Here is a 20,103-nt window from a genome sequence, read left to right on the forward strand (position 1 = left end):
AGCTCAGTCAGCTTGCACCCAAGAAAAAGAAACACAACCCATGATGACGCAGACTTGCATTACTTTAAGCAGTACATACAGTTGGGGATAGGGAAGCTCTTACTTTTGTATTAGGGGTGGCAGTGGCCATACTCGGTTACTTGAAGGGCTACTGCTCAATTAAATTTATATTTCACACTGGCCCCACTGGCCCTTCTGTACTACAAGGAACATGAAGATTATTGTTTTCTGATTGTATCCAGCCAAGCACATGATGTCTTCAGTGCTTATATGATGGACGAGGATGAGTTTAGGTGGATAGTTGTGATAGATTGAGTGAACAACAGCGATAGTCCACCCATGATTACCAAAGCAGAAAGAAAAAAATGAACATAGGGAGTGAGTGTGGTAACCATAATTGACACTGGAAGGGACTTGACTTGATATAATTGTCAACTATACAAACCATACACAATATATGCTGTGCTTGTAAAGTACTGTATTGTTACTTTAGGCAAGGGCGAGTTTCAGAACATTCATAACTTGAACTTTTTTGATTTCCTCTGGTATGCAATTCTGGCACGGACATGCTGTTCGAAAAAATTAACACTCTTCATGCACTGAGCGTCTGCTCTACTTACTTACACCTCAGCTATGTCTGTGGAAATACAAGATAACATGCAGGCTTCAAAATTAAACGTCTATCATTCTACTTAATGTCTCTACTATAACAACTTTATTTTTTCTTAAGAAGAAAGTAAGCACCTTTTCAATTTCTTTGGTAAAGCACCCTCTTGAATTGCATTTGAGGTTGACCACAATGATACATATTGTAATGCTCACCACACATGGATTTTCTGATTCACCCACACAGGGAGTCACTTTACCATTTCTCCTCCAACAGTCCTTCCTTTCATTGACCCTAAGTTCTTTCCCTTTCCGATCATCACATCACTGCAATTTCTTCTGAGATTACTTGGCTTCACGATGAAAGTTTCACAGCTGATTTGAAGTCAAATTGAGGGGGCCATTGCTTACTCGAGAACTCCCACCACTAATGCAATTGATAATTCTACGGTGACTGTCTTATCCGTGATAGCCTAAAATGTAGTTCTAAATCAGTAACTGTTCTTAACAGTACAGTCTTCTTGTTGTACTGAAATGTCTATTGTGCAGTACATCATACACTCCTTTGAGATCATACTCTAAAGTGTCAAGATCTAAGGAGTATAATAACTTACCACCGTCCACCGCTGCTGCGCCATCCCCCTCAGCTCCTCCAGGTGGCACTTGTGACACCGCCGCATCCGCCCCTTGAGCAGACCCCTCCGCGCTGCTGCTGGCCCCGGCACTGGTGGTGGTAGGTGCCGCATCTGATGTTGTGATGCCTATGAAATACAAGTCACATTTTTAGGTGCCATACACCACCACATATTCAGATTCATAATGGAAGAGAAATACTGAAACAAGAAGCCACAGTTTGGGGGAGGAGGTTGACGCTTCATTAGCCGTATCATACCATGCAACTATTTTTGGCACAACTGATGAATGCTTCATCGTGAACGTGCAACATGATTCTTTGCAGACAGAACCAACTACCCCTCAAAGTCACACCACCACGAGGACTTGAAGTTCCAACAAGGTGATGGCTCCCGAGCCACGCACAGTTACTTAGGAGTTAGGAATGAGGTATGTGGAAAAGATCGAACTGCACCTATCTATCATAAACAATGTCCTATTTCTCTTCTCCATACTTCTGTATGTACAAAATAGTCCATGAAACACTAGCGGTATGGACTACGTGGTATGTACTACTATCGCCAATTAATAGCTTCTTCTTGCTGAACATTGACATTTTCTTGTTATAAATTGTCAAAGCACTGACATTAAAAACACTAGAATATACAACAAGGGCAACACAGAGGACTGCACTGCATGACTCTACAGCTATTGCATGATCAGAGTTTTGTTTAACACCGTTTGCTGAATGGGCAAGCTTAGCTACCTACACTGAACCACTCCGAAATTAATAATAATAAATAGTAGTAGCACGTACAGTGATGGTAGAGAGGCAGGATAAGAATGTAGAAACACAGTATACAAGAAGATAAAAAACTAAGGGGCAGATTTACAAGGCCCTTTACGCCTCTTTTGCGCCGCCAAATCACTTTTGTGATGCAGCAGCGGCGCAAAAGATGCACCATGGTGTAGGGTATTTACAACGTGAGTCATCTAGGAGATGTGTGACGTTGTAAAGCCCTGCGCCTTAAGGAGGCGTGCCATCGCAGTGGTGGCAGTTCCTGCGCTGGAACGCATGCTAAAAGTGGCTGAGTTAAATCTTCAAGATTTTAATAAGTCACTTTTAGGCCAATGGTACGTCAACCCCTGCACCTGCTTGAAGAAGCCGTAAGGCTTGATGCAGCATTAGCAAAATGGGCCCCACCTAGAGCATTGCTGGTGCTGCCTCGCGCTTGCGCTGCAACTCCAGCAATGTGACACCTTTAGGGTACAGAATTCGTCACCCATCTGTGCCGTTTTTGAACCATGGTGCATCGCATTGTGAATGCAGCGCATCATGGGTGGCGGAGGCACGGCGCACACTTACTGCTGGCGCATCCCTGGTGATACACAGGGATGCTGAAGTCATTCTAAATATGCCACATAGTGTTTTGTAAAAGATATTATTGGGAAACAGTTTGGAATGAGTAGAAGCTATAAAAGTGAGGGAAGTATAAGTAAATTAAAAACACAAGAACTTACTGGGGCCAGCAGAGGACCGTTCCTGGACTTCCTGCCCACTCTGTTCCGCCTGAGTCTGGGTGGTCTTCGTGCCCCTGGGAGGTGCTGATGATCATGAAAAGAAAAAAAAACATGGATGAAGTCCCGTGAAATTTCTTTGAACACAGTCTTAAATTATCTCGGGGAAACAAATTAGCAACAATTGCCCTACATGTATGGACCTATCTGATCTGGTCAACTAGGAGGATAGTAGTACAGTATTGCTTGATTCGCAGACCGTCTACTTGGAAAGTTAGGTACATCACTAGCTAAACCAACAACAAAACGGTTCTAGTATGACTGCCAGCACTCAGCAGCAGGCGGCGCACGTGACAGACACAGTCCGTCATAATGATTGCATAGTGCAAACCACTAAAAAATGTCCTACTACGTACTAATAACAAGTCATACTATACTAAACCTATGAATCCACCCCTATCTCTTCTTCTTAATGGCAGCAGGAGTACAAAGGAACGGCTAGACTTGAGTCTCTAGTCTCACTAGCATTACGCAGTTCTGTAAAGCACTACACTCATACATATTCAGAAAAAGTGTGCACAAAGTTGCAAACAAGTAAGCATAGGAGCAAAGCCACTGAGCAGGCAAGCAACTGCAAGGCAGCAGCATTCTTGATCTTCGTGAAAAAGACATATTAGCAATATAACACAGACCAGGAGAAAAAAATGGAGTTCATAAATTGCTACTAGTACTCACCTAAGCCAGGGATCTCCACGCCAAGCACGTGAAGCAGGTCCTGCTCCCGGTCGAGGATGTCAGCCCACCAGTGCGTCGCTTGGTCGTAGGTGCGCCGGACCCTTGACTCCCTGTGCATGGCCCGGCACACCTTATCCCAACGCTGGCGACGCTCCCGGAGGCCATACCATTGACCGGGCCTGCCCCCTGCTGCCATGGTCTGAGGGAGGTGGCGCAGAACAAAGAATATCAATGCGGCCACCTCCACCGCAGAGAAGATCTCCCTGGGCGTCACATACTCCCCCCTCAAACGGCCGCAAGGAGCCAGCTACGGGGTGCTTGCCCCTTCCCCTTGTCCTTCCAGGCTCCCTTTGCCATGGTCCTAGACACAAGAGAAGAAGGAAAGAAATAGGTGTGAAAAAATGGAGAAAGAAAAAGTAAGTGAGAGTTAAACAAATAAAGTAGGTAAAAAAGTAACAAAAAGTTTAAAAAAACACAAAATATAGAGGCAGGAAAATAGAAAGATAGCTAAAAAGCAAAAAATAGCAAAAAAAAGTTCAGAAAAACAAAGGATTGAAAAGATTCAAGACAGATTGAAAGTATAGCATGCCAAAACCATAGCAATGACTGAAAAACAAGATGGCCGCGCGCGTAGAGGATCACATGTGTAAGTTTGCGCGATATTTCCCCCGCGGTCACGCGCAAACGCAAGCGAACATGTAATCGCGGAATGTGCACAGCGCAACCATGCACCTCGGACCCGGAACAGGAAATATGTAACGCGCACAAGTTGGCCACGCCCATGTACGACCGCATGGGTAACTTCGCGGTCGGTGCACTGCAAGCTGCTTGCGAAGACACAAAAAACCCTGCAAACACGCAAAAAAAAATGCTATTTTGCACAAATTCGCAGATTCCGAGTTCGATTTAGCGCGAATTCGCACCCCGCAAATCTCGCGAAATTGCAGAAAAACGAATTTTGCAAAACTGAAAGCACTTAGCAGGTGCAAAGGTTCAAGCTAATTTGTAACCATTCCCTGTAGTGCTTCCTGAGGGGCCCCTCCAAAGTTCAGTTGCCTAATTGCAACTATTCTCTGACCCTGCTCTGACCCTCAAAACAGGGTCAGAGAATAGTTACAAGTATGGCACAATGCTCCTGTAAAAAAAACATTAAACTGCAACATTAAGCACTTACAGCTAAGGAAGCAGGTGCCAGACTTGAAGCTCAAATTCAGTGACACATTAACCAGCCCCAAATGAATTCATCTCAGTTGAGGCTGGGAAGGTGTGCTTTGCTTTCCCCCCATAATCTACAGTGGTGAACAATAGGGTGGTAGTGGTGAACCAGAGGGTGCTGTGATAAACCAGAGGGGGACAGTGAGGATCCAGAGGGTGGCAGTGGCAAACCAGAGGGTGGCAGTGATGAAACAGAGGGTGGCAGGGATGAACCAGAGGATGGCAGTGATCACCCAGCGGGTGGCAGCCTTGAACCAGAGGGTGGCAGTGATCAACCAGAGTGGGGCAGTGATGAACCAGAGGGTGGCACTGGTGAAGCACAGGGTGGCAGTGATGATCCAGAGGGTGGCAGTGATGAACCCGAGGGTGGCAGGGATGAACCAGAGGATGGAAGTGATCAGGCAGAGGGTGGCAGTGATGAACCAGAGGGTGGCAGTGGCAAACCAAAGGGTGGCAGTGATGAACCAGAGGGTGGCAGTGATGATCCAGAGGGTGGCAGTGGCAAACCAGAGGGTGCTGTGTGTGAGAAGTTGGAATGGCATATGATGATCGCTATTCTAGTGAGCACCTTGCACCAGTCCAAATGACCCTTATGGTGATTGGTTGTCAGTCAACCTTATAGACCAGCTATCCTAGTGGTAGCATGGACAAAAGCAGTCTTAGTTTTACCATATGCAATCCTTTACATACCAAATGAAAGGACACCCCACAAGTTATATATTATAAAATATATGTATTTATTTCTAGAATAATCCTCTTGACTCTGTATGAGCACCGGAGCACACGCGTTAAACAAAGAACACAGTATAACATACGATAAGATGAACAATTATGGATAGGCTGGGTGGCCACTCAAACCATATATTAAGAAAGTGGTATAAGTACCACGACACACACAATGAACAAGCCTAGGGCCTAGGGAATCGCTGGGCCTACACTGGACTAACAAAGGTTAGGACATAGGAGGCCCACAGAATGCGGGTGCAGTGTCTATAGGCAACCGCGTTCACCATACAAGTCAATGGTGCGTAAGATTCAGAAAGTTCTAGGTTTAGGATTCTTCCGACTGGACTAGAACTTAGCCACTAAAAACTAGGACACTAGAGATGTAAACCACTATAAGAGCGCCGGTGTAATCTCGTTACCTCACCCACAGGAAGTGGGTGCATAGGTGCCAAAGTGCGTCGAGTTTCTTCGTGGAGTTCTATGGAGCCTGGAGGTAAAGATGCTGCAGGCGGCCAGGAGAGAAGAGTCAGGTTGGATCCAAGCGTGGATCGAAGATGTAGAGTACCTGAAAGCAGAGGGGACAGAGTCTAGGTCACTAGCCAGTGACCGGGATGGAACCAGGACGGAACGTGTCGGGGTGCAATCAGGTGCTGTCGAGTAGTTTGTCTCCGCTGCCACGTGGACGAGGAAGGATCGAAGATGACCAACTGGTGGACTCGAGATGTCCCACAAAGGCTCTTGCTGTCGGCGATGTCGGTTCTTGAATTGGAGTCAACAAACCTTGGCAAATGTAACCCAAGCAGGACTCGAAGATGTCTTCTGGATCGGACCGGGAAGGTCAGATCGATGGCTCCTTTTCAGGGGAGCTAGGGCCAGTCCGGAGCAACCAGACCAGCAGTGTAGTTTTGATGGATCATCGTCACAGAGGTCACTAGCCAACGGGCAAGCGACCGGACAACGCGTCAAGCAGGAAAAGTGCAAAAGGGCCCCACGCAACACTCAGTGAGTGTGGAGACGTGATCTTTGGAGCACAGGCTGTTTGGGGCTGGGGCTTCTCAAACCCCGAAGCACAGCATCGAGGGTGCCTCGGGAGCTGCACAGGAAGCACTTTGTCAACTTTTCAAGATGGCCGGTTCCACGTCTCTCGTCGCCTCCATGGTTCTCAGCTTTGCCAGGACTGTGGATTGGGCTGTTCCATATCTGAGAGTCTGGGTCTTGTTGATCTCTGCTGTTCGAGCTTCGGCGGGAGCAATGGCAAAGAAAGTCTCGATGCGCTGATGGTGCCTGCTTGCACAGGGTGGCCACTCCTTGACCACAAAAGAGATTCTTCAGTCTTCAACGTTGAGTGGGATGTCGAAGGGTCTAGAGTTTTGGTTCAAATTTTCAAATTTTCAGTCAGGATGATGTGGTTTGCATTGGCACAGCTCCTACCTTTATTCCAAATCTAGGGACTGGATCTCCTGCCAGGTCCCTCCTATGGGTGGGACCCAGGAAGGGGGTGGTTACACCCCTTTCCCTTTGTCCAGTTTCACACCAGAGCTGGGGCTGGAGAGCCCCAGCACCGGTTTGAACTGGACTTTGCATGGGACACCTCATGTCCCCCAGGCAGTGTCTAGTTTCATTCAGCCCTCCCTGCCCCAATCCACTCTCTTTTGTCTGGGGAGGTGTAACTCCTCCCTGCGACAGGAAACCTATTGTCCAGGCCTCCCCTGCTGGAGTTTCGGTCAGCAGCAGGAGGCCAGACTTGTGTCTGTGGCAGCAGCATCCATTTTGTGATGCTGAGGCTCTGGTTAGATTTTAACCGTGTTTAAAGCAAACTAACATGTCTTCTCACTCTAGAAGGGTGGAATGCTACCCCTGTCGCCAGAACTGGCGAGGGGGTAGTATTCCAAAGCGTATGACACCTTACACGACATGTTGCGATAAAGCCAAACCAAAGTTAGCAAGTAACCGCGAGGATTATAATGCACTTAAGAGTATATGGTATGGCAATTTACCAGAACAGCTAAAGGACATTGTTCCGAAAGCTGCAGACAGGCTCAGCTCATGCTAGAGCACCATCTCACATAAAACCAAGCCATAGGAGTGACTTATAGGTGCATATGTGTCCAGATATAGCTTTAGATGTAGGCATACTATATCTAAGCAAGGGGTGATTACACCATCTTGCCCCAGCTGAGTGATCAGCACGTTGTGTCAGTTGGATAGCCAGCCATGGGTGGCAAAAGATATGCTGCAGCCCGTGGTAGGCCTTGGATGCACCTATGCCCTGCATACCTATAGTACTCTTTACAGGGGCTGATAAGGTGATCCAATCCCAATTGGTAATGTACCTAAAGTACATGGATATGAATTTTACAGAGATAGCAGATGGCCTGGGGGGCTGTTTAGCAGGATCCCAGGCCAACTAAGTCGAAAACCAGCTAAACACTAGGCAAATAAATCTGGGGTAACCATAGTCAGGTGTCCACCTTCCTACGGTTGTATGACGCTCCATCGCGTGCAACGTCCTCGCGGACGTTCGCATCGCGGACAAAACATCGCAATGGCACTTACATCGGCCATTTTCTCATCGCGCGACGTTGCGCCGCAAATGCGGCCTTGAAACAGGATCGCGTGTCACATCGGCGACATAACATCGCGCGACATGACAACGCGATGTTTCACATCGGTTACAAATTTTGCTATCCAATGGGTTTGTGGGGGGGTATATATCGTCTTGCCCACCGTTTTTTCCGCCATTTGTGCCTGTGTCTTTCCCTGCGGACATACTTTGGAACCTGCATCCTTTGGAACCGGTAAGTGTGCAGTACGCTCGTGCTTACTCATTTTATTCCCTACTCACCCCGATTGTACATGTTTTGTAAGAAGGTGATTCGAATTGCGCTGGATTTCCCTCATCTTTGTATGTTATTCGTGCACCCCTAGTAGCCTGTGATATCTGTTTTGTGCCACCGTGTGTTCACTCATGCCTATTCACGTAGTAGTGCACAGCGGATTTTATGTTTCCCTCCTCCCCCCTTTATCCTCACGGCTCATGTTTGAAAACGTTCAATTTAGGTTATTGTCAAGTCTGCACGCGTGTCTGCAGTGTTTCCGCGACCGTGGTTTGTTGTTTTCTAATGTTCTGATCTTTAGCAATAAGAAACCTGTGAGAAACGCGTGTTACCTCTCTTGTAGTGCGCATAAATGATAAGGCATTTGACTGTAGTGAAATGGTTTATTCACATCGGTAACCTGCGTTTTTGCGCTCGATAACTTCGTTGTGGGAAGAAGAAATAATAATGTCCGCTTAATGTTTTCATTTCCCGTCCACCTGATGCATTTTTCCATTCCCGTTTCAATTCCCCGATCATCTGCAGAGTCTCGTCAGGATAATGGGGCCGGTGCAGAGGTGACATGGTGCAGGCAGAGGGTGAGATGGTCCATCCGGTAAGTTGTGAGGGGGTGACACCATGAGTTACCCGCGCCGGGTAACACCAACCCGAGTGACGCCACTGATTAGAATCTTCAAAGAAAATGAAGGACGAAAACGTCACTATAAAATCTGTATGTATTTTATTTGCTAGTAAATATCTAAAACCGAGATATTTATTTTGTTAAGGCTATCTTGGACAAGAGGTCACGTTGTTGGCTGCATCACACGGCACTAATTGTGTGCTTCAAATATCTTGGAACATCAACAGGCAGCATAAACCCACCCACATCCATCCATGCATCCACCCATCCCACCCACCCACCCATCCATCCATTAATCCACCATCACCCATACACCCATCCCACCCACCCACATGCATCCACCCACCCACATCCATCCATCCACCCATCCCACCCACTCATCCATTAACCCACCATCACCCATCCACCCATCACACCCACCCACATCCATCCATCCACCCATCCCACCCACTCATCCATTAACCCACCATCACCCATCCACCCATCACACCCACCCACATCCATCCATCCACCCATCCCACCCACCCACCTATCCATCGATTAATCCACCATCACCCATACACCATCCCACCCACCCACATCCATCCACCCATCCCACCCACCCACATCCATCCATCCACCCATCCCACCCAATAAATAAACAATCCTTTAATAAAGACATTGTCCATTTTATTTATTAAATATGATGCATCCACTCAGCAGTAATATATTTACTTTAATAAAGACAATTTTTAAATATGATGCATCCACTCAGCATTAATGCGCACAATTCCGCTAATAAACAATCCTTTAATAAAGACAATGTCCATTTTATCTATTAATTAAATATGATGCATCCACTCAGCATTGATACATTTACTTTAATAAAGACAATTTTTGGTATGAGTGGAGTCTCGAACCTTGTCTGCCAGCACCAAAGTCTGGCAACCGATCCGGCAGACCACATATTTTATTTATTTATTTTTGTATTTATTCCTGTAAAAAAAGTGTAAACAAAAGTGTCTTCTCGCAAAAGTGTTCTTAAATAAACAATCCTTTAATAAAGACATTGTCCATTTTATTTATGAAATATGATGCATCCACTCAGCAGTAATACATTTACTTTAATAAAGACAATTTTTAAATATGATGCATCCACTCAGCATTAATGCGCACAATTCCGCTAATAAACAATCCTTTAATAAAGACAATGTCGATTTTATTTATTAAATATGATGCATCCACTAATAAAGACGATTTTTGGTATGAGTGGAGTCTCGAACCTTGTCTGCCAGCACCAAAGTCTGGCAAGCGATCCGTCAGACCACATATTTTATTTATTTATTTTTGTATTTATTCCCGTAAAAAAAGTGTAAACAAAAGTGTCTTCTCGCAAAAGTGTTCTTAAATAAACAATCCTTTAATAAAGACATTGTCCATTTTATTTATTAAATATGATGCATCCACTGAGCAGTAATACATTTACTTTAATAAAGACAATTTTTAAATATGATGCATCCACTCAGCATTAATGCGCACAATTCCGCTAATAAACAATCCTTTAATAAAGACAATGTCCATTTTATTTATTAATTAAATATGATGCATCCACTCAGCATTGATACATTTACTTTAATAAAGACAATTTTTGGTATGAGTGGAGGCTCGAACCTTGTCTTCCAGCACCAAAGTCTGGCAACCGATCCGTCAGACCACATCTTTTATTTATTTGTTTGTTTATTTATTGACGTATTGTACGTGCCGGCTAATAAACAAATCTGTCTTCAGTCTTCTGCTGTCTTCCGATGTAATGTTTAAAGGCCGGATGTGTCCTTAAACAAACAAAAGTGTCTTCAACAATGAAATATTCTGCTCGCAAAAGTGTTCTTAAATAAACAATCCTTTAATAAAGACATTGTCCATTTTATTTATGAAATATGATGCATCCACTCAGCAGTAATACATTTCCTTTAATAAAGACAATTTTTAAATATGATGCATCCACTCAGCATTAATGCGCACAATTCCGCTAATAAACAAACCTTTAATAAAGACAATGTCGATTTTATTTATTAAATATGATGCATCCACTAATAAAGACAATTTTTGGTATGAGTGGAGTCTCAAACCTTGTCTGCCAGCACCAAAGTCTGGCAACCGATCCGTGAGACCACATATTTTATTTATTTATTTATTTTTGTATTTATTCCCGTAAAAAAAGTGTTAACAAAAGTGTCTTCAACAATTATTCTGCTGTCTTCCGATGTAATGTTTAAGCCGGATGTGCTCTTAAACAAACAAAAGTGTCTTCAACAAAGAAATATTCTGCTCGCAAAAGTGTCTTCCGATGTAATGTTTAACGATGTAGAATGAAATGCGATGTACTTGCATGCGTTCTGACGGCATGCGATGTGATGTCGCGCACGATGTAAGAGCAGCGATGCACTGTCAGCGCGATGCGACATATCCGATGTAAGCGGCGCTTCCCCCTTCCTACACTGGGATGAACCAAAGTATGGCAGTGATCAACCAGAGGGTGGCAGGGATGAACCAGAGGATGGCAGTGATCAACCAGAGGGTGGCAGTGATGAACCAGAGGGTGCTGTGATAAACCATGGGGGGACAGTGATGATACAGAGGGTGGCAGTGGCAAACCAGAGGGTGGCAGTGATGAACCAGAGGGTGGCAGTGAGGAACCAGAGGGTGGCAGGGATGAACCAGAGGGTGGCAGTGAGGAACCAGAGGGTGGCAGGGATGAACCAGAGGGTGGCAGTGATGATCCAGAGGGTGGCAGTGGCAAACCAGAGGGTGGCAGTGATGAACCAGAGGGTGGCAGTGATGATCCAGAGGGTGGCAGAGGCTGACCAGAGGGTGGCAGTAATGAACCAGAGGGTGGCAGTGATGAACCAGAGGGTGGCAGTGGTGAACCACAAGGTGATGAACCAGAGGATAGCAGTGATGAACCAGAGGGTGGCAGTGGTGAACCAGAGGGTGACAGTGATGATCCAGAGGGTGGCGGTGGCAAACCAGAGGGTGGCATTGGTGAACCAGAGGGTGGCAGTGATGAACCGAAGGGTGACCGCGATGAACCACAGGGTCGCAAACAGGCTGGACACGTAGAAACAACATGGTCGCGACCGTTGCGACCATACAAGTAAGTTCGCGCTCCCGAACTTGTACAAAACCCGCCCGAACTGGCAAAACCAGCAAATTCGCAAATGTGCACGAATTCGCGAATTTTGCGAGTTCGCTTTCGCACCAATACGTGGATCGGGAATTCGCAAATTTCGCCCATACTTAAAACAGATCTGATTTGTTGAAACACCTTTCAGTGCAGGAACATTACAAGAAACTAGCAAGCAATCCTACAAATAAATTGGCAAACATCATTTCCATCTTAAGTCTTGAAGCTTGTGACGGTGGCAGGTTGAGTGAAAAGATGCTTCCTTTTATCATAAAAAAACACCTAAGGTACCGGCAATTTATATTTTGCCAAAGGTACAAAAAATACAACTACATCCCCGAGACGACCTATAGTTTCCGGTTGCAATTCAATATTGAAACATTTAGCCCAATACCAGATTTTTTTTATTCGCCCTTTTGCTACGGAACAACCCTTGTTCATCAGAGATACGACGGCAGTGATCAATATTATTGAGAACCATCCATTTTATCCTGTCCATGAGTTACTGGTCTCTATGGACATAGAATGTTTATACACCAACATCCCCCTCAAAAAGATATTCTGACAATTCTAGATGGATTATTGGAAGGAAGACCTAGGCCATACACTGTTCCTACATCATTGAATGTATTAGAATTTCTTTGTGTAAAAACATTTATCTTTTAAAGAATACATTCTATTACCAACAGAAAGGTGTGGATATGGGAGCAGTTTATGCCCCGGATATAGCAAACATCTACGTTTCAACCTTCAAAAACCAATTAATTATTGATGTATCCGATCCTTTTTCATCAAACATTATTTGGTGGTTGGCATACATAGATGACGTGTTTCTCATATGGAGAGGCAGTAGGGATCAGCTCGTCATCTTTCATGAGTGGCTCAACTCCAGGAATCCCCACTTGAGATTCACGATTGAATCTGATTCATACTTCAAAAACTTCCTTGATATCACCATCAAAGTTGATACCAATAACGTTCTATACAGCACACTCTACATCAAACCCACTGCAAGAAACACAGCTTCAGTGCAATAGTCACCACCTGCAAGCTTTGAAAGACGGGCTGCAGTTCAGGCAGTTTGTATGTCTTCACAGATATTTTACCTGCACAGAGGACTGTTTCCTTGAAGCTGAAAAACTTAAGGAAAAACTGACAGCATGAGGTTACCCTGCCAAATTGCTTGAAAGATCTCTTAAACGTGCCTGGTAAAACAATCGGGAGGCACTATTGGAAATCAACGCATGATCTAATCAGCCGCAGTTGGTTTGCGTATTCTCATTCGCTACCCATTCCAAACAGCATTAAAAAAATATTAAATAAGCATTGGTCACTATTTAAAGCTTCATCAGAATTGAAAAATAAACCTATGTTCGCCTTTAAGAGGGGATCCAACCTGAAAGACCTTCTAGTTCATGCGTATGAAACTAGCAACTCCAACACTGTAGACAATATAAAATAAATGATATCACTAGTGGGGCACTATAAGTGCAATATGTGTACAGCTTATGGGAGCCCTCAGACTACTTAGGCATTTGAGATTAATGGACTCAGGGTCTTGCTCAGGCAATTCTCAAACTCTAAGACAAGCAACGTAGTTTACAGCATTAAATGGACTTGTGGCATACATTATATAGGCAAGACAATGCAAATTGTTAAGAAACAGATTTTACAACATCAATCACGTATCCGCTGCAGGGTAGAAAATGCTCTGCTAGTGGAACACTATACGAAGTTGAAACATGCAGAAAAAGACATGTCCAGGTGGGTAATTGAAGTGGTCAAACCATCAAAAAGACAAATGAATGTTGATCATGTGTTCACTCTGAAAGAGAATCAGTCGGTGGATTTGCCATACAGATAACATTCAAAGGTTTAAATTCAGCAACAGCATGGCATACCGTGACCTGTGTTCTGTAACATGCCCCCTACTTTCTATATCTAAATTCATATTTTGGATCAGGTTCAATCTTTGTGTCCTAGCATGTTTCATACATTAACAATGTGTTTTGAGCTCAATGTATGTCAACTCTCAGTCATGTTAAATTCTATTTGAGATATAGACTTTATAGATGCATCGATTTGACACAAGTATTTACATCAGCTAACTATATAATATGTGTTGACATGCTTCAAACTGAAAAAACGTGAATTACAGTATAGTATGGTATGTTTGCTCCTACATATAGCAACTCTATTATATCTACTTACATCTAGATTTTTATCAACAAGTTGTTAAGACAAAAGAAGAGACTGGTTAAACCTATCTGCATTACTACTAAGTGACATCATATAAGAGAGTTTGCCATTTTTATCTCCTTTTTTTTAAAGCTGTAAATATTATTTGGCAAAATACTGACACGATAACACGCGAGATATTATGAATCAACAGAGATTGTTAAAAGCATTTTGAGCATGTTTATGTAAACAATCGATAATTTATATGTGGAATAAGATGATGTACTTGTCAGTGTTCATGCTTTCCCTATTATACCACATCATTTAGGGAGTCACAATTCTCTCTTTTCTACTTATTATAAATTGTCTTTCTTTCCACTAATATTCAAAGACAGTCTTACTTACTTGACGCAATTGTTTTTGAATTTGGGTCCCAAACTTCCACCCAAGTATGGCTTTCAATAATTTACTATGCGGCCATACACATCTTTAGCTAATGTCCAACATCAATGAGATAGAGTAGTCTTTCTAAATAGAGTCAAGTCAAGTCAAGTCAAGTCAAGTTTAAATTTGTATAGTGCACTACTCACCCAGAGAGTCTCGAGGCGCTTGAGGGAGGGGGGAGCTTTACTAAATATCCAAGTTTTAAGTTGTTTTCTGAAGGAGAGGTGGTTCTGTGTGAGGCGGAGGTGGGTGGGGAGGGAATTCCAGGTCTTGGCTGCTAAGTAGGAGAAGGATCTTCCTCCCACGGTGGATCTCTGGATGCGTGGAATTGTGGCGAGGGCCTGATTGGATGATCGAAGTTGGCGGGTGGGGGTGTAGAAGGACGGCGCGTGTTGAGGTATTCGGGTCCTAGGTTGTAGAGGGCTTTGTGTGCGTGGGTGAAGAGACAGGACGTAATTCTCTTGTCAACGGGGAGCCAGTGGAGGTCTTTCAGGTGACCGGAAATGTGAGCTTGGCGGGGGATGTCTAGGATGAGTCTGGCTGAGGCGTTTTGGATGCGTTGGAGTTTTTTCTGTAGTTTGGCTGTGGTTCTGGCGTAAAGGGTGTTTCCGTAGTCTAGTCGGCTAGTGACCAGTGCATGGGTGACTGTCTTTCTTGTTTCGGTGGGGATCCAGCTGAAGATTTTGTTGAGCATACGTAGGATGTTGAAGCAAGATGATGAGACGGCGATGACTTGTCTGGTCATCGAGAGGGAGGAGTCCAGAATGAAGCCCAGGTTGCGTGCGTGGTCCGTTGGTCTTGGTGCGGTTCCCAGGGCCGGTGGCCACCATGAGTTGTACCAGGCGGAGGGGGATGATCCTAAGATGAGGACTTCCGTTTTGTCCAAGTTTAGTTTTAAACAGCTGTTCTTCATCCACTCGGCTACTTCTTTCATCCCTTCGGGTAGGTTGGTTTTGGCGGTGTTTGGGTCTTTGGTGAGGGATAGGATTAGCTGGGTGTCGTCTGCGTAGGAGATAATGTTGAGGTTGTGTTGGCGCGCAATGGATGCGAGGGGACTCATGTATACGTTGAAGAGGGTGGGGCTGAGTGAAGATCCTTGGGGTACGCCGCAGATGACATCGGTGGCTTCTGATCTATAAGGGGGAAGGCGGACTCTCTGGGTTCTTCCGGCGAGGAACGAGATTATCCAGTCCAATGCTTTTCCTTGTATTCCGACGTTGCTGAGGCGTTGTGTAAGGGTGTTATGACAGACTGTGTCGAAGGCAGCGGAGAGGTCAAGTAGGATGAGGGCAGCTGTTTCTCCATTGTCCAGTAGTGTTCAAATGTCGTCTGTTGCTGCGATGAGGGCGGTCTCGGTACTGTGTTTGGCTCGGAAGCCGGACTGTGAAGGGTCGAGGGATTTGTTGGATTCGAGGAAGGCGGCGAGTTGACTGTTGACGGCTTTCTCAATGACTTTGGCAGGGAATGGGAGGAGCGAAATGGGGCGGTAGTTCTTAAGTTCAGTGGGGTCTGCTGTAGGTTTCTTCAAGAGGGCGCTGAGTTCGGCATGTTTCCAGCTTTCCGGGAAGGTGGCGGCGTTGAGGGAGCAGTTGATGACGTCTCGGAGATGGGGTGCGATAATGGAGTCTGCTTTGTTGAAAATGTGGTGGGGACAAGGGTCGGTTGGCGATCCCGAGTGCATGGTGTTCATCAGGCGGATGGTGTCTTCAGTGTTGATTGGGTTCCAGGCGTAAAGGTTGTTGGAGGGGTTTTTTAGTTCGCCGGTAGGTGGGGTGGGCTGGTCTCCAAAGCTGTTGTGTATGTCCGCGATTTTGTAATGGAAGAACGAGGCTAGAGAGTCGCAGAGGTCTTGGGATGGAGTGATGTCGTCGGTGCCGGCGGTGGGGTTGGTAAACTCTCTGACGATGTTGAAAAGTTCCTTGCTGTTGTGGGCGTTGTTGTCGAGCCGATCCTTGAATGCTGATTTCTTGGTGGATTGAATCAGTTGGTGGTGTTTGCGGGTGGCGTTCTTGAAGGTGGTCAGGTTGTCAGTGGTTGGGTTTTTTCGCCAGGCTTTCTCGAGGGTGCAACAGATCTTCTTGGATTTCTTAAGGTCATCATTAAACCAGGGGGCTTTTTTGCTGCCTTGCTTGACTTGATGGTTTTTCAGGGGTGCTAATTTGTTAGCGCTGTGGGTGATCCATTGTGTGAGGTTGGTGGCTGCTTAGTTTGGGTCCGTTGATTTTGCAGGAGGGTTTTGGTGAAGTGATGTGAATAGTTGGTCGGTGGTAATTTTATTCCAATTTCTCCGGGGAATTGTTTGTGGGTGGTTGTGGGTCGTAGTCTTTTTGTAGTTGAAGTGAACGCAGCTGTGGTTCGTCTAATGGAGAGCTGTGGTGTGATTGAAGGAGATGTGCTTGCTGGAGGTGAAGATTGGGTCGAGCGTGTGCCCGGCGTAGTGGGTGGGGGTGTCAACAAGTTGTTTGAGTCCGAGATTGGCGAGGTTGTCCAAAAGGGAGGTGGTGTTGCTGTTGTTGTTCTTTTCCAGGTGGAAGTTGAGGTCTCCCAATAGGATGTAGTTCTCGGAGGGGAGGGCGTGAAGGGTGATGAAGTCAGTGATGTCTTCGCTGAATTGCGAGTGGGGTCCGGGTGGTCTATAGATGAGGGTGCCTCTGAGTGTGGTCTTACGGTCGGTGTGAATCTGGAAGTGAAGGTGTTCGGCGGATGTGAGGTGGTCGTCGGAACTGTGTGACCATTCAACTATTTTCGATTGCTTTCTTGATTTTTTTATTTATAGTAATAAAGTAATTGATAATTTGACCAACAAATACGGCAACTTTAACAATTCACTAATACTCCATTGCATGGTAGAACCTTTAATATCGCCAACAAATTCAGAGTTGTAATAGTAGAAGCCCTATAAGAGAAGGGAGGGAAGTTGACACATTTCGCAGATGCCAACTGCAGAGACAGCGGTACATTGTTGAAGCTGGGCCCAGGCAGGATCAAGGTAAGCACCATCTGTAGGAGTAACTTGTGCGCCTCCTTTTAGTAGTTAACTTCTGCGTCTTTATAATATTTTAATTGCACTGTCTTCTCACAGACGCAAGCTAGTTCTTGACCCATTGGTGCTCGAGGATAATACAGGGAGGTTCGAAATTAACTGAACTAACCTGCTAAGTGGATCAAAGTTTTCTTTAACACTTCTAAAGGTATTTGGCTTTGTGCAAGAGAATAATCAACTGTATCTCAATTGTCCTGTTTTCTAAATATTTATGTATTTCACCATACATGTCACACATCGAATGTGACACATGGGCATAAGAATAGTCAGTTGTTCACTATGTTTTTGACTAAATGCAATGGTCCCGTTTCTATTTGTTTATATATTTCACCATAAGTGTCACACAACGAATGCGGCACATGGGCATAAGAGTAGTCAATTATTTACTATGCTTTTGATCTAATGCATGAACCATGTAAATATTGGTAAACCGTGCATGATCAGTATCTATTGTGGCTAGTGCGTATAATCATAGGTTGACACCCAATTCCAGTGAAAATTGGTAATACAGATAATATCCCTGAAATTGCATTGTACAACTGTTGCGTGAATATGCGTTTATCTCTTGGCCTTAAAGTAAAGACACAGCTAAAGCTAAGTAATCATTTTGTGCAGAAATGCTTCCACATTATTATGAGCAGTGGTAAGAGAATGTCCAACTATGCGGGACTTTTCAAGTATAGAATAGTCACTTGGTTCATTCTTCAGGATCTTGTACTCTACATTTGCACTCATACTATAAGTCTATTCTAGACTATGTGGTAGGTTCTCATGCCACATAGATAGCCACAATGTATTCATTCTCAGCATATTTCATTTCAGCATGAACCTTTTTGAAGAAGTGGCTGCTAATTATCTACCATCTCTCCGATTTCAAATAGACAACATTTTAATGGATATAACTACAACTTGAAACTGTTTGTGCAACTCCCTAAGTAAGTTTGAGGCACTGGCTCTTTTCTCTTTTCTATGTATTTTTTTGAGGCTGCCTTAGTCTTCATGGTCAGCAACTCTCTCTAGAAGGGATATTTCTCAGTTCCTTTGACCACTTTGATAAATCTGGAGCTGGATAAGTCACTTTTGCTTATTTCTCTTTTCAGACGGGTGTATCTTTTTTCATTATTTCTCCAATCTTTTTGATCATTTTGTAATTTGTGGATTATTCCATTTATATAGTGGTCATTCAACACTTGAATTTATTTTTTTCTTTTTTCTTTTTTAGTCCTCATTAACCTTTACGCCACCCATTTCTACCCAAACGATACCGCCCATGGGTTTTTATCTCATCTGCCGAGACCATTAACAACCACACTAGTGGTGCCAGCCCACGACCACCTCTCTATCTGTACCGCCTTTTATGAGAGGTTGATACATAGGTGAACCCCACCGTCTCATTGAAAAACACACGGCGAGATAGGCTGAGGCCTTAATCATTGGACTAAATTGCTTATATAACCGCCTAGCCCCTTACCCTAAAAGAGACGCTCTTCACCCAAAATGTGCCAAAAATAATGACAAAAATTTACATTTAACTTTTGTCGGACCCAAAGTATCCATTTTAGCTGTGAATCTCATAGCTCGCTACCAATCTGAAATCCCCGGAGATAATGGGGACACCCAGAGTTTACATATCTCTCTCCGGGCTAAAAGTATCCCATAAAATACCAGTTTATCTTTATCATCCATACTTTTTATCTGCAAATTCAACCTTCCGGTTATACTGAGTTCAGGGCTTACCTTAATAATGTGCTCAATAGCTTGGGATAAGCAGCTACTTACTTCCTCCCAAAACTCTTTAATATTTGGACACTCCACGAACATGTGTATATCCTTCTCATTGGGACTTCTACACTTTGGACATTCCACCAGCCCTCCAGGCTTGAACTTTGAAAGTCTATATGGAGACCAATACGCTCTGTGGAGTGTAAAAAGATGGTTTCGCCTTAAATTTGCGGGTTTGACAACTTTATACAACATAGCCATAGTTACTTGCCATTGAGTGTCAGGTGCGAAGTCCGGCAGGCAATCCATCCACAGAGTTTCTGGCAATAAGAACTGGACGTCCACCGTGTCCAACATTGCCCAGTACCAAAGTCCTACTTCCTTTTTATACACTTGGCTTGAGTGGATCTTCTCTTCCAATTCATTCTGCAGCCCCACGATGATTTCAGATTTACTGGCCCAACTATGAATTTGCAGATATTTAAATTTCGATATACCCTGCCCCCAGATGGATGCTCCCTGAATCCACCCAACCAGCTTTCCATCCGGAAAAAGGTGTCCCCATACTTCTACCCCCGCTAATCTTAGAGAAATAGCCAGTGCGTCTTTGGTCCATGCAGGAGATCCTGGGCTGTCCCAGATAGAAGTATAATAACCATAATACGGGATTTTTAGTGACCTC

This window comes from Lissotriton vulgaris, chromosome 9, assembly GCF_964263255.1.
Source record: "Lissotriton vulgaris chromosome 9, aLisVul1.2, whole genome shotgun sequence".
Taxonomy (NCBI): Eukaryota; Metazoa; Chordata; class Amphibia; order Caudata; family Salamandridae; genus Lissotriton; species Lissotriton vulgaris.